This window comes from Cyprinus carpio, chromosome A18 (genome assembly GCF_018340385.1).
Source record: "Cyprinus carpio isolate SPL01 chromosome A18, ASM1834038v1, whole genome shotgun sequence".
Classification (NCBI taxonomy): Eukaryota; Metazoa; Chordata; class Actinopteri; order Cypriniformes; family Cyprinidae; genus Cyprinus; species Cyprinus carpio.
Window position 1 is genome coordinate 9410272 of NC_056589.1, and position 12369 is coordinate 9422640.

The following is a 12369-nucleotide window of genomic DNA, read 5'->3' on the forward strand; positions in this document are numbered from 1 at the left end:
AGGCACTTGAGGACGCTCTGGAGGGGATTCAGGGACTGGAGCCCTCCTTGGGCTAAACACGGAGACAGGAGCCCTCACAGGGCTAAACTCGGGAGTTGGAACCCTCGCTGGGCTTAACTCGGGGACAATTAGTAACTTTATTTATCCCCTTGGGGAAATTGTTTCAGTGTCTTGTTTCAATATGCGGTTCTCACAAAAGAGAAAAACAACATAAATTTCACAGTAGGACAATACAAATTTAACATCAGTTAATCAAGAAATACTAATACTGAATGAGATCTGGTCATTACAGAGAAAGGAGGAGAGAAAAAAAATAAAAATAACGCTTCCTTTCCTATCTTTCATTTAAGAACTTCACTGCCTGTGATATAAAAGATTTTTCCTCCCATTTAAAAAAAAAAAAAAAAAAAGAGCCCTCACTGGGCTAAACTCAGGGACTGGAACCCTCACTGGGCTAAACTCGAGGGCAGGAGCCCTCACTGGGCTAAACTCCGGGGGCAGGAGCCCTCTGTGCCCTCCGGCCAGCGGGACTGACTCAGGAACGGCCGGTGGGCTTGTTTGAGCCGCAGCTAGCGGGCTTGACATCGGAGTGGTTGGCAGGCTTGAGTGCTGAATGGCCGGCGGGCTTGTGTGAGTGGCCAGCGGAAGGGTTCCCGATTGGGATCGGAGACTCTTCGGTACATCATGGATGGTACATCTTACTGAGCCGGAACACACGAGGGTTTCCCCCTCAAGGGAGCTTGCGAGGGCAAGTGGCACGAAGACCCTCGCGTAGACAATCAGGTCAGGGGCTCGCCATTGTGATGCAGGGTTAGGAAAAAGGGTTAGGAAAAAGGGTGCCGCTTACGTTTTGTGGACTGGAATTCTGTCACTGGTTATGCTACTGTGAGTAGCACAGAGTGAAGAGACACAGATTCAAACGCAAACTTACGGTCTTTAATAATGTCCAAGGAAACAGGAAAACACATGTAGCAAAGGGTGAACACGAACAATTCCAGACAAGGGAGAACAGAACGGGCTAGAACTCAAATTGGGCAGATAACGAGGGGCAGACAGGTGATGAGGATAACGAATAACAAGGAACAGGTGATTACTTACAATGGGGAAAGGAACTGGAAGGACCAAATAAGGACAAACAGGAACTAAACAGGAACATATACATGACAATGATGATATATAGAAGAAATCCTTCTCGTTTATTAGTTCATTTTCAAGCCAGCAAGCTTGTAATCCCTAAAGTAACATGGAAGGGATTATATGTGAGAAAGAAAGGCTTGAAGGTGGAAAAAAGATTTATTGAAAGAAACTTTTATTGCTCAGAAGTTGCTGTTTTATACGGAGCCCCGCACATGACATGCAAGAAAAAATAAATAAATTGTGCGCACGATTTACTAATTCGTTCCCTCAATTTACTATTGCGTTCCCTCAATTTGCTATTGCGTTCCTTCGATTTACTATTACGTTCCCTCGATTTGCTATTGCGTTCCCTCGATTTGCTATTGCGTTCCCTTGATTTGCTAAATTGTGCGCACGATTTAGCAACTCGAGGGAACGAATTAGAGAATTGTGCGCACAATTTATAAATCGAGTGAACGAAATAGTAAATCGAGGGAACGCAATAGTAATCATGTGCACGTTTTAGTACATTGAGGGAACGAATTAGTAAATCGTGTGCACGATTTAGCCTACTATTTTTTTCCTGCATGCCATGTGCGGGGCTCCATAGTTTTATTACTTAATAGAGTTCTCAGATATATTGCAGTGACAAGGCAAGAAATCTCCAAGTGGGTGGACCTTGGCGAAATAAGGCGGACCTTTATTCTTTGTCTCCTTCCTAAGCTACTTTGAAAGTATATAAATTATTCAGAGCCATAGTTTTTTGGGAGTTTATGAATGAATGAGTAAATGAATGATAGAATGAATGAGTGAGTAAATGAATGAGTGAATGAATGAATGAACAAATGAACAGTCCTAAATTAAGGATGAGATATTGTACATTTAAACAAAGCATAATTAAAAAAACTAGAATACTGCCTAATTTATATAATCAGACATACTGATTAACTAAATAGGCCACTACAAAAAATACCTTGAATGCCACAGGGATGCATATTGATGAATCCTGTTCATTGATTTGATTATCGATGTAATCAATTCGTTTACAAAAACCACCTAAACAAAGCAATTCACTATAATGAACTAGTCTTTCCAAAGTTACTCATGGGAGAAAGAAGACCATTTAGGACAAACCAATCACTAAAATGAATATGACTTTCCATTGATACATATGAGAGAGAGGTCTGTTTAGGATGAATCTACAGTATGTGCTACTCAAGAGAAAAAAGCACTAATTCACCTTGAACTCCTCCTCAATAGATTTCAAGGGAGTCTCTTCCACAGGAACTGGCTGACTACCCTCTCAAGTTCAGCAACAGTGGAAATTGGGAACTCATAAAGCAGCCTTGGCCAGAGGATTCTTAGTAGTATGCTGTGCTGATAAACCCAAATCTTAAACTGCCCGGGGACGCCAGTCTTGTCAACTTCTTGCAACCATTGCTATTTCTCCCCACAGGTATATCTCATTGCTGCCTTGTCCTTGATTTTGGGGCTTGACACTTTGGCTCCGCAGATTTGTTCTTTTCCAGGCTCAACAGGGTGAATGCAGCTTGTGATGATGCCAACTGGCAGCCTGCTCAAGTGCTGATGTTATCAGCCCTCTCAGGTGAGACTCTCAGGTGGAAAATGGTGCCTCTGCAGAGCACTCTTCACAACTTTTTGGGGGATTGTGTTATAGGCATTCACCACGTCCAACCACAGCACCTCTAGGTTGACCTTGGTTTCTCTGGTCTCGCTCAGAAGCTGTGTGGTGGCCCCTGTATGCGCTAAGCAGCTTTGAACTTTTGGGATGTCTCCCTTCTGGACAGAGGTGTCAATTGTGTAAAATGTAATTGTTTCTACAGGTTAGACGATTTGCACCAATCCTGAAGAAGAATTTCCTTCAACACTGAGCAAAGTCATTATCCTAAAATAGTTAATGTCTTCTGAGTTTTCATCTTTTGGGGTCCACACTCCATTTGCATGCCTACATTGCTTAGGCACTTCACCCCTCCTCCAGATAACATTAATGATTCTCAATAGCCATTGGAGAAGTCGAGGGCAGCATTTGTAGATGTTATAGGTGCCATTTGGACCAGGAGCAGGAAATTGTTGAACCGTTTGAAGAGTGGCTCTTCCAAGTTGAAAGCCTCTGTTGTATCTGGAGGGACAATGAGGGTGTAACAATCTCTTAGTTTAACTTCTCTGTTTGGGTTTCTGAAGGTGCTCTCAAGAAGGTAATCCATCTGTTTCTCTGTGCATGAGGTTAATATTTATAAGACTCTTCTGATCCAACAGTTGTTTGTGAACTGGAAGGGGTTGCTGAGAAATGCTGCTCTTTTCCGGCCTTTTCCATCCTGCACCTTTGATGTCCTTTTCTCAGGGTCATGAGTCTTTACCTCAGCATCACTTACAGTTCACTCACAGTGCCCTTTGGGTGCTAACCCCAGTTTGCTGTCTTTTATCATTCCAGGCTGTCTTTCCATTCATTACTCTTCCTGGTATTCACTGGTGTACCAAACAGTAGTATTTTCAGAAACATCTTTGTGATGATACACTAGGGCATCACAGGGTGTTTCAGGTCTTTTGAATATTATACACCCTCACCCAGGCAACCTGACCAGAGTTGATGAGACCTAGGCCTGTGCCTTTGCAGCAACCCATCATTATTGATTAACAAAGACTTATTTTCATTCAGTTCTTTAGAAAATACTGTTATGACCTCAACACACATTTAGCATAGGCCTAGTGCATGATTTGTAAGCAAATACATTTTGACGTTCACATCACATAACCATCTCCATATGTATGGATTTTCTGATGTAGTAAATTTGCATGGTAGGTGGAAGTTTAGGTCTTACAGTTTAGGGTAGGGTTTAGTGTAAATGGTTAATTTTTTTTTTTTTTTTTTTTTTTTTTTTTAAAGAAGATTGTTTTTAAACATGAGAGAATTATCCTTTTAGCAGCTCTCACAAGATATTTAATTTCCAAACTGCCAAAATATATACACCCAAATAACATCATAAATCATTGCCAGATTTCACATTAATTTTGGATAAAACTGAACAGGCTGGAGTTACTTTGCAGAAATGTTGCACGTTTTTCCAGTGAGCCTGGATTGGTAAGACATTGGTATGCGATGGTAGAAATGTATTAAATAGTAGAGATTCTGTTGTGTGCCTTGGACCCATAAACGGTTGACATTCCATCAAAATTAACAATGAATACTATTCATACCGTGCTAGGCAGGTCTACTTTTTGTTATTTACTCCAGGAGTGACAAAGAAACATGGAAAAATATTCACAGTGATGGATAATGTGTTATTAAGAGGTGTTTATTGGGTACAACGTGAAGCAGAGTTTAGTCATTTATAGTCGTAGCAATTCACTACTTTAATATACAATACAACTGATGTTGAGTTCATTGTTATCTAGAAGAAACAACTGAGCTAATAAAAAGTTTTAGGAATGTATTTTTTGTTAGTGAGTGGAGTTGGTTAAAGACTGCACACACACCCCACAGGGAAATGGAGAAGTGTATCAGCTAATGGTGTGTGAAGTATGGGACAGAGGGACACCATGACCTTCACTGTTCCTTAGCGTATGTAACAAAACTCTGAACAATAGAACCTTCTGGTCTGATTGCATAACTGTGAACCGGAGCTCTCCAGTCCTCAGCCCTGGTCTATTAACACCTACAGGTGTCCTGGAGAGATACACAGAAAGCAGGATGCAGATAGAAAGCTGTAAAGATACCCCACTATAACATCTCCCTTGAAAGGAATAGTTCACCAAAAATGAACACCCTCAGGCCATCCAAGATGAAGACAAGCTTGTTTCTTCATTGGAACAGATTTGGAGAAATTAAGCAATACATCACTGGCTCACCAATGCATCTTCTGCAGTAAATAGGTGCTGTCAGAATGAGAATTTAAATTGCTGATAAAAAAGCATCACAACAATCCACAACTAATTCAGTGATGTCCAGTCCATCAATTAGGCCCTGTACACATAAAGTGGGACCGACATTGTTAGTTATTTAGTGTTTTCAGACAGTCAGTATTGTTAAGGCATTTACTTGTCTTTGTAATTTAACTATGAAAAGTTGCAAAAATGCCATTCAGTTAATTAATCAAAATGTGATAGTTATTTAAAAACTATTGGCCTTTAAATAATAATAATGATAATGCCGTACGATTATATAAGAAGCTGCTGTCTGGTAATTTAAGCACAGAAATAGCATGATGCCAGATGCATTCATCCCATTGATCCCAATGATCCCAATGGTCTTTACTTTCAAACTCTCTCCCCCTTTTAAGTCACACACGGCTGCCTTATAAGTCTAGGCACTACAATATAATATCTAGGCATAGGAACAGCTTCTTTCCATAGACCTTCTCCCTACTGAACTGTTAATATATATAATCAGTCTGTATCTTTTCACAAAATACATAATTTTGGGAATAATTTATGCAATTCATTTAGCTAATGTCAGGATTTACAGTCTGTAGAATTGGGCTTGGGGAGTCTTGTGAATGAATCATAGTGGCCTGCATATATTGAGCATATCGGAGCAATGGAAGGAACTGGTAAAGAAGTAATTGTGGATCTGTGCCAGTCATCTTTCAGCATCTATTTTATGTTGACACATGTAACCCAGGTGTTTTTGCCTTATTCTCCTTATTTGCGGCTCCCCTCTGTGTTCGCGTTGTCGCGAGACTTCGTGAAGTATCGCGAGACTTGAGACAGTGTTGCGTCACTTTCCTTTAAATACGGCCGCGCGCTGTTGTTTGGTGTGTGCGTGGGAGCTGGTGTGTCGAGCTGTTGCAGGTGGGCGTTTAGCCGGTAAAACATTCTATTAATTAAACTGCTGGTTTAACTATTATGTGTGCCAATCTTTTAGATTGCCCCTACCTTTTCAATTGACTGCTGTTGAGTGACTTAATGATAAGGGAACTGGTGAGTTGTTCTTGTTTGTTATACGGTGCTAATAGTGTATTGTATGTGTATATGGATCTGTTAGCCGGTGCTGGCGCTGGCTGTACTTTAATCATATGGAGTCTGACTATATATATATATATATATATTTTTTTTTTTCGCCTATTTAAGTGAGTAATATATTAATAATTAATCTTAATGTTGTTGAATTATGAAGTTGTCAACTACTCTTTGATTTTGAAATGCATTTTGAAGCTATTTATTGATGTTGTCTATTTATAAGAGTACTCTTGCTGATTGGTAAATTATTCATATTGCTATAAGCAGTATTTATATTGAATAATGTACATGATGAAACGAATGAACTGAGATTGATTATGATAATATGATGAATTTATTGTATTATGATTATGGTGATATAGTTGTGATGCTTGGAACCAGAGTGATGTATTAATTGGTCCTGTTTTGTACAGGCCAGGTTCTGTGCATTGATGGCGAGCCACTAGGCCCTAAACTGATGCTTTGGAGTGCATGTATCTACCGATGTGGTAGGAGGCGCTGCAGCTGCTAATCGATACACCTGCACACACACCCTCAGAGACATTCTCACATACTTTTGGATATTTTTACACATCTATATATCGTCACTGAGCTTATGAATTGTTCCATCATGGACTCCTTGGACTCTGCCTGTCTTGAGGGTTGTGTGTTGTGAACCACTGCGGCTTCATGCAACTTTTTATGATTTAAAGAATTCTGAATTCTAAGATTGTTGTATGTTCATTAATAACTTTGAACTGAATACTTCCTATGTGCATGTGTAAATATTGTAAATGCTTGTTGTCCTATATGTAATACAATTCACAATTGCACCGCAGCCTTGACTCTGTGTATCACTGAACTTCACGTTTTCCTCCTTGAGCCAAAATAGAATCTTCTGATACTGGTTCACTATTTTATTTATAATTGCAGCACTTATATATGCTACAAGATTTTGGCGAGCCAGCCAGGAGGAATTGGTGAGTTTAATGTGCATTTGAGTTATTGATTTGGGTTATTGCAGTTCAGTAAGAATAATGGATGTGTTTTTGAAACGGGGTATCAAATTACCAAATGCTGTGTTGTTGGAGGGCATAACTGGACCAGGAAGTAATGAAGTCATTGAGTTTCTAAGCCAATATGGTTTAGTCGATAAGATTGAGGAAATTTCTGAGACCGAATCTGAGTATGATGGTGTGCTTGTTGTTGAATTTACTAGCGGTGCAGCTTTGGAAGCACTGCGTCCCATTTTGCCGTACACATGGGTCTCGTCTAAAAAGACATATACATGTTGCATTTTGGAGCTATCTTCTGTTTGTACAGATCACCTTGTTAAAGCTAAAACTATGTTGTATTTGTCTGATTTGCAGAATTTAGCCAAATTAACTGGGGTGGATTACACAGAAGTACTCAAAACAACAATGTCTAAGATTGGACTTTCGGTTTCCGAGCTCTGCCCTGCGCCTCATCTGGGAGAGCCATCAGTCACTGAGTCGCCCACGCTGCCAGAGCCATCAGTGAAGCTATCAACTCAGTCTCTATCAGCCATTCCTGTTTCCCTTGTGGACACTGCTGCCCCAGGGTCCTGTTGGTTGCTGAGCCCCGCATTGATCCATCTAATCCTATGCAGCCGGGTATGAGACATTCAACTTCCAGCATTGATGTCCATCCACCTGAGGTTCAGCGCTATGTAGTAGAACACATTGTGAAAAATGAGGAGAGTGCAGTATATCATCAGAGGCTCAGAGTTTTCTCAGGTCGGCTTCCCAGACCCACTCATGAGGCTGACTATGACACCTGGCGGTCGGGAGTAGAACTGTTGTTGAAGGATCCATCTGTGTCCGACCTCCATCGCTCTAGGAGGATAGTGGAGAGCCTCCTTCCTCCAGCAGCAGACATGATCAAGCAATTGAGTTCCAGCACGCTGCCTACAGTGTATCTAGATACTCTTGACTCTGCATATGCTACTGTTCAAGATGGGGACGAATTGTTTGCTAGATTCATGGACACATTTCAGGATACTGGTGAGAAACCATCTGCCTACCTCCAACGGCTCCAGGTTGTCCTGAATTCCGCCATGAAAAGGGGAGGAGTCATAGGGTCTGAAGTAAATCGGCATTTGTTGAACCAGTTTTGTCGTGGATGCTGGGACAATTCTTTGATTGCTGAGCTCCAGCTAAAACAAAAGAAGACTTGTCCACCCACTTTTGCTGAGCTGCTGCTCCTCTTGCGCACTGAAGAGGACCGAGAGGCAGCAAAAGTACATCGAATGAAGCAATATCTGGGGTCTACACGGCAGAAAGTTACATCTCATGCCCAGTTTGCTCGTGTTAACCCTGAAGATGGGCCCGCAGTTACCGCTTTGGTTAACATCACCCAGCAACTGGCTCAACAACTAGCTGATGTCCAGTGACAGTTAGCCATGCTAACGGCCAGGCCGTCAAGGACCAGCTCTATTCTCAAAACTTCCACCTATAGTAAGCCCCATGTCAGGGCCACTAATCAGCAGCTTCGTCGCTCCACACCTACTCCGGCAAAACCTGGCTATTGCTTTCGGTGGGGTGAGGATGGCCACATCCGTCCCCAGTGTGAGAATGAACCCAATTCTACCTTGGTTGCTCGTAAAAAGAAACAGTTTACTAGTAACCAACAAAACGCTTCCAACTCCGTCCATTTAAACTGAGTTTGGTTCCTGTTGTGGGACAGACAGGGGCCAGAGGGGACCAAATCCGTCCCAAGGAACAAAAGAAGATTGTCAAGTGTGCAGAAATGTCACAGCCCAAGATAAAGAATGCAACTATACAACTTCCAAAGGGCCTGGTGGGTTCAAAATGTTCTGCAGTCGTCCAGATTGCTGGACAAAACTACCCCTGCCTTTTGGATACAGGCTCGCAGGTCACCACAATTCCAGTCTCTTTTTACAATCAGAGTCTCAGCGATCACCTTGTGAAGCCACTTTACGACTTACTCCAGGTAGAGGGTGCCGCCGGTCAGTCAGTACCATACTTGGGGTATGTAGAGATGACCATAGGTTTTCACAAAGAGTTCTTGGGAGAGGAATTTGATGTACCGACTCTTGCTTTGATTGTACCCGATGGTCATCTTGAGGGTTTGCTTATTGGCATGAATACTCTGGAGCCTTTATATGAGCGATATACCAGCAGTGACATCTCTAATTTTCAACCTACGGCCCAAGGGTACTGTGCAGTCTTAAAGCTCCTACAACTGAAGCACCAACAAAGTCAGCTGGGTCGAGTAGGATCCGTGAAGTTGTTGAGTCAGACACCAGTCCTGATTCCTTCTGGTCAGACCATTGTTCTAGAAGGCTCTGCCAGAATAGACAATCCAACTATAGTTCAATGGGCTGTGATTGAACATCCTATATCCCCTCTTCCTGGCGGGCTATGCGTCCAGAGTTGTGTCATCACATTGCCAACTCATGCTCCCTATAAGGTTCCTGTTCTCGTTATGAACGAGTCTGCACAGGATGTTCTCATTCCACCAATGACAGTAATTGCTGATATTGGTACATCACCTACCATCCTGGCTCAGCACACCGTAAACACTTTTCTAGTTCAAGAAGGTTCCCAAAGAGGCACTTTGGAATTAAATTTTGGTGAATCGCCTATTCCATCTGAATGGAAGGAGCGAGTAACATCCAAGCTCAACCAAATGCCTGAAGTGTTTTCTCACCACAACCTTGATTTCGGCTGTACGGACCAGGTAAAACACTATATCAAGCTCCACAATGAAACGTCTTTCAAGCTTCGAGCTAGGCCGATCCATCCCTGCGACACTGAAGCTGTTCGAAGCCATTTGCGGGATCTGCTTGAAGCTGACATCATCCGGGAGTCCGAATCATCATTTGCCTCCCCAATTGTGGTGGTCCGGAAGCGGAATGGCGATGTTAGGTTGTGCATCGACTATCGTAAATTAAATTTACAAACTGTGAAAGACGCTTATGCCCTGCCGAACCTTGAAGAGTCGTTTTCAGCATTAACAGGCTCTAGATGGTTTACGGTTCTGGATCTAAAGTCTGGATATTATCAGATTCAAATGAGTGAAGCCGATAAGGCTAAAACCGCGTTTGTCACACCACTGGGTTTCTGGGAATGGAATCGGATGCCACAAGGCATTACGAATGCTCCAAGCACATTCCAGAGACTTATGGAGAAGTGTATGGGTGATTTAAATCTCAAGGAAGCCCTTGTATTTCTTGACGACATCATTATCTTCTCTGACACCTTAGAGGAACATGAGAAGCGCCTACTGAGAGTACTTGCCCGCCTGAAGGAATTCGGCTTGAAGCTGTCCCCTGAAAAATGTACATTTTTCCAGTCTAGTGTACGTTACCTTGGACATGTTGTGTCCGAGAAGGGCGTTGAAACGGACCCTGAAAAAATATCCGCTCTCAAATCCTGGCCAGTCCCCCGAAATCTTAAAGAACTACGGTCTTTCCTAGGGTTTGCAGGATACTATCGGAGGTTCATCAAAGATTACCCCACCATAGTAAAACCTCTCAATCTACTTACTAGAGGCTATGCACCCTTCCGTCAGTCTGTCAAAGATAAAAGTCCTGTTGGAAAGTTCTTGGACCCGAAGCAGTCCTTTGGGGAGAGATGGACGCCTGCTTGTCAAGTTGCTTTTGACATAGTAATTTCTAAGCTAACATCTGCTCCTGTTCTTGGGTTCGCCAATCCGAAGTTGCCTTACATCCTGCACACAGATGCTAGCATAATCGGATTGGGAGCCGTTCTATACCAAGAACAGGCTGATCAACTCCGGGTAATTGCCTATGCCAGCCGAGGCCTATCTCAGAGTGAGTCTCGATATCTGGCACACAAACTTGAGTTATTGGCCTTAAAATGGAGTGTTACAGAGAAATTCCATGATTATCTTTATGGTGCTAACTTCATAGTTGTTACAGACAACAATCCTCTTACATACGTTTTGACCTCAGCAAAATTGGATGCCACGAGTCACCGGTGGCTAGCTGCATTGTCAACATATTCTTTCAAGATGCAGTACCGAGCTGGCAAACACAACTTTGATGCCGATGCTCTGTCTAGACGTTATCATGAAGTGTCAGATAAGGCTACAAGCTGTGAAGAATGGGACTTTGTGAACCGCCTAGCAGAGCAACTGTGTGACCCCAGTGAAACTGTAGAAATCGGCCCTGACATTGTGGTTGCTATATGTCAGAGCAGTCTTGTTCGATCATGTTGTCCTGCTGATTATACTCGACCTGATGTGACTTTAGTTGAGTCTCTTTCTGTCCATGCTAATATTATTCCTGACTGTTTTGCTGAGGAAGAGTCACACGGCCTTCCTGTTATTTCTCCTCTGAACCATACTGACTTGAAAGAAGAGCAGCGTGCCGACCCAGCAATTCGAGAAGTCATTTACCAGCTTGAGACGGGGGAAAAGGTTTCTTCCACTGTTAGAGAGGAACTTCCTGAGCTTCCATTGTTGTTACGGGAGTGGAATCGGTTAGAGCTGAAGGATGGAGTTTTATATAGGAGAAGACAGGATGAAGATAAACTTGTCCTTCAGCTTGTTCTGCCTCCAGCGTTGCGTTCTACCGTGTTGGAGAGTCTCCATAGTGACATGGGGCACATGGGTATAGAGCGAACTCTGGATTTGGTGCGGCAGCGATTCTTCTGGCCAAAAATGGCAGCTAACGTTGAGAACTTCATTAAAACCTGTGGTCGGTGTATAAGACGTAAGACTCCTCCTGAAAAGGCAGCTCCTTTAGTAAATATTCAAACCAGTCGTCCTTTGGAATTAGTATGTATGGATTTTCTAACGCTTGAGCCGGACAGCAACAACACCAAGAACATCTTGGTGCTTACTGATCACTTCACCAAATTTGCAGTTGCTGTTCCAACTGCAAACCAAAAGGCTAAAACTGTGGCGAAGTGTCTGTGGAACGACTTTATGGTTTGCTACGGCATTCCAGAACGCCTACATTCTGACCAAGGGCCAGACTTTGAGTCTAAGCTGATTAAAGAGCTCTGTGATGTAGCTGGCATCAAGAAAACTCGGACCACTCCATACCATCCCAGGGGCAACCCTGTCGAGCGCTTTAATCGGACGCTGTTAAACATGCTGGGAACTCTCGAGAGCAAGCAGAAGGCTAAGTGGAGGGAGTACGTTAAACCTCTTGTCCCTGCGTATAATTGTACACGGAATGAGGTAACAGGGTTCACACCTTATGAACTCCTGTTTGGACGATCCCCACGGCTCCCGGTTGACTTAGCTTTCGGGTTGCCAGTCTGTGATCCTCCATCTCCCTCG

At 42.8% G+C, this 12369-nt stretch overlaps 1 protein-coding gene across 1 annotated transcript in view; it reads left to right on the forward strand.

The window, feature by feature from the left end:
- The window catches only part of LOC109112385 (UPF0606 protein KIAA1549L-like), a 115235-nt gene that overhangs the window by 11139 nt on the left and 91727 nt on the right, over window positions 1-12369 (forward strand). The window lies entirely within an intron of this gene.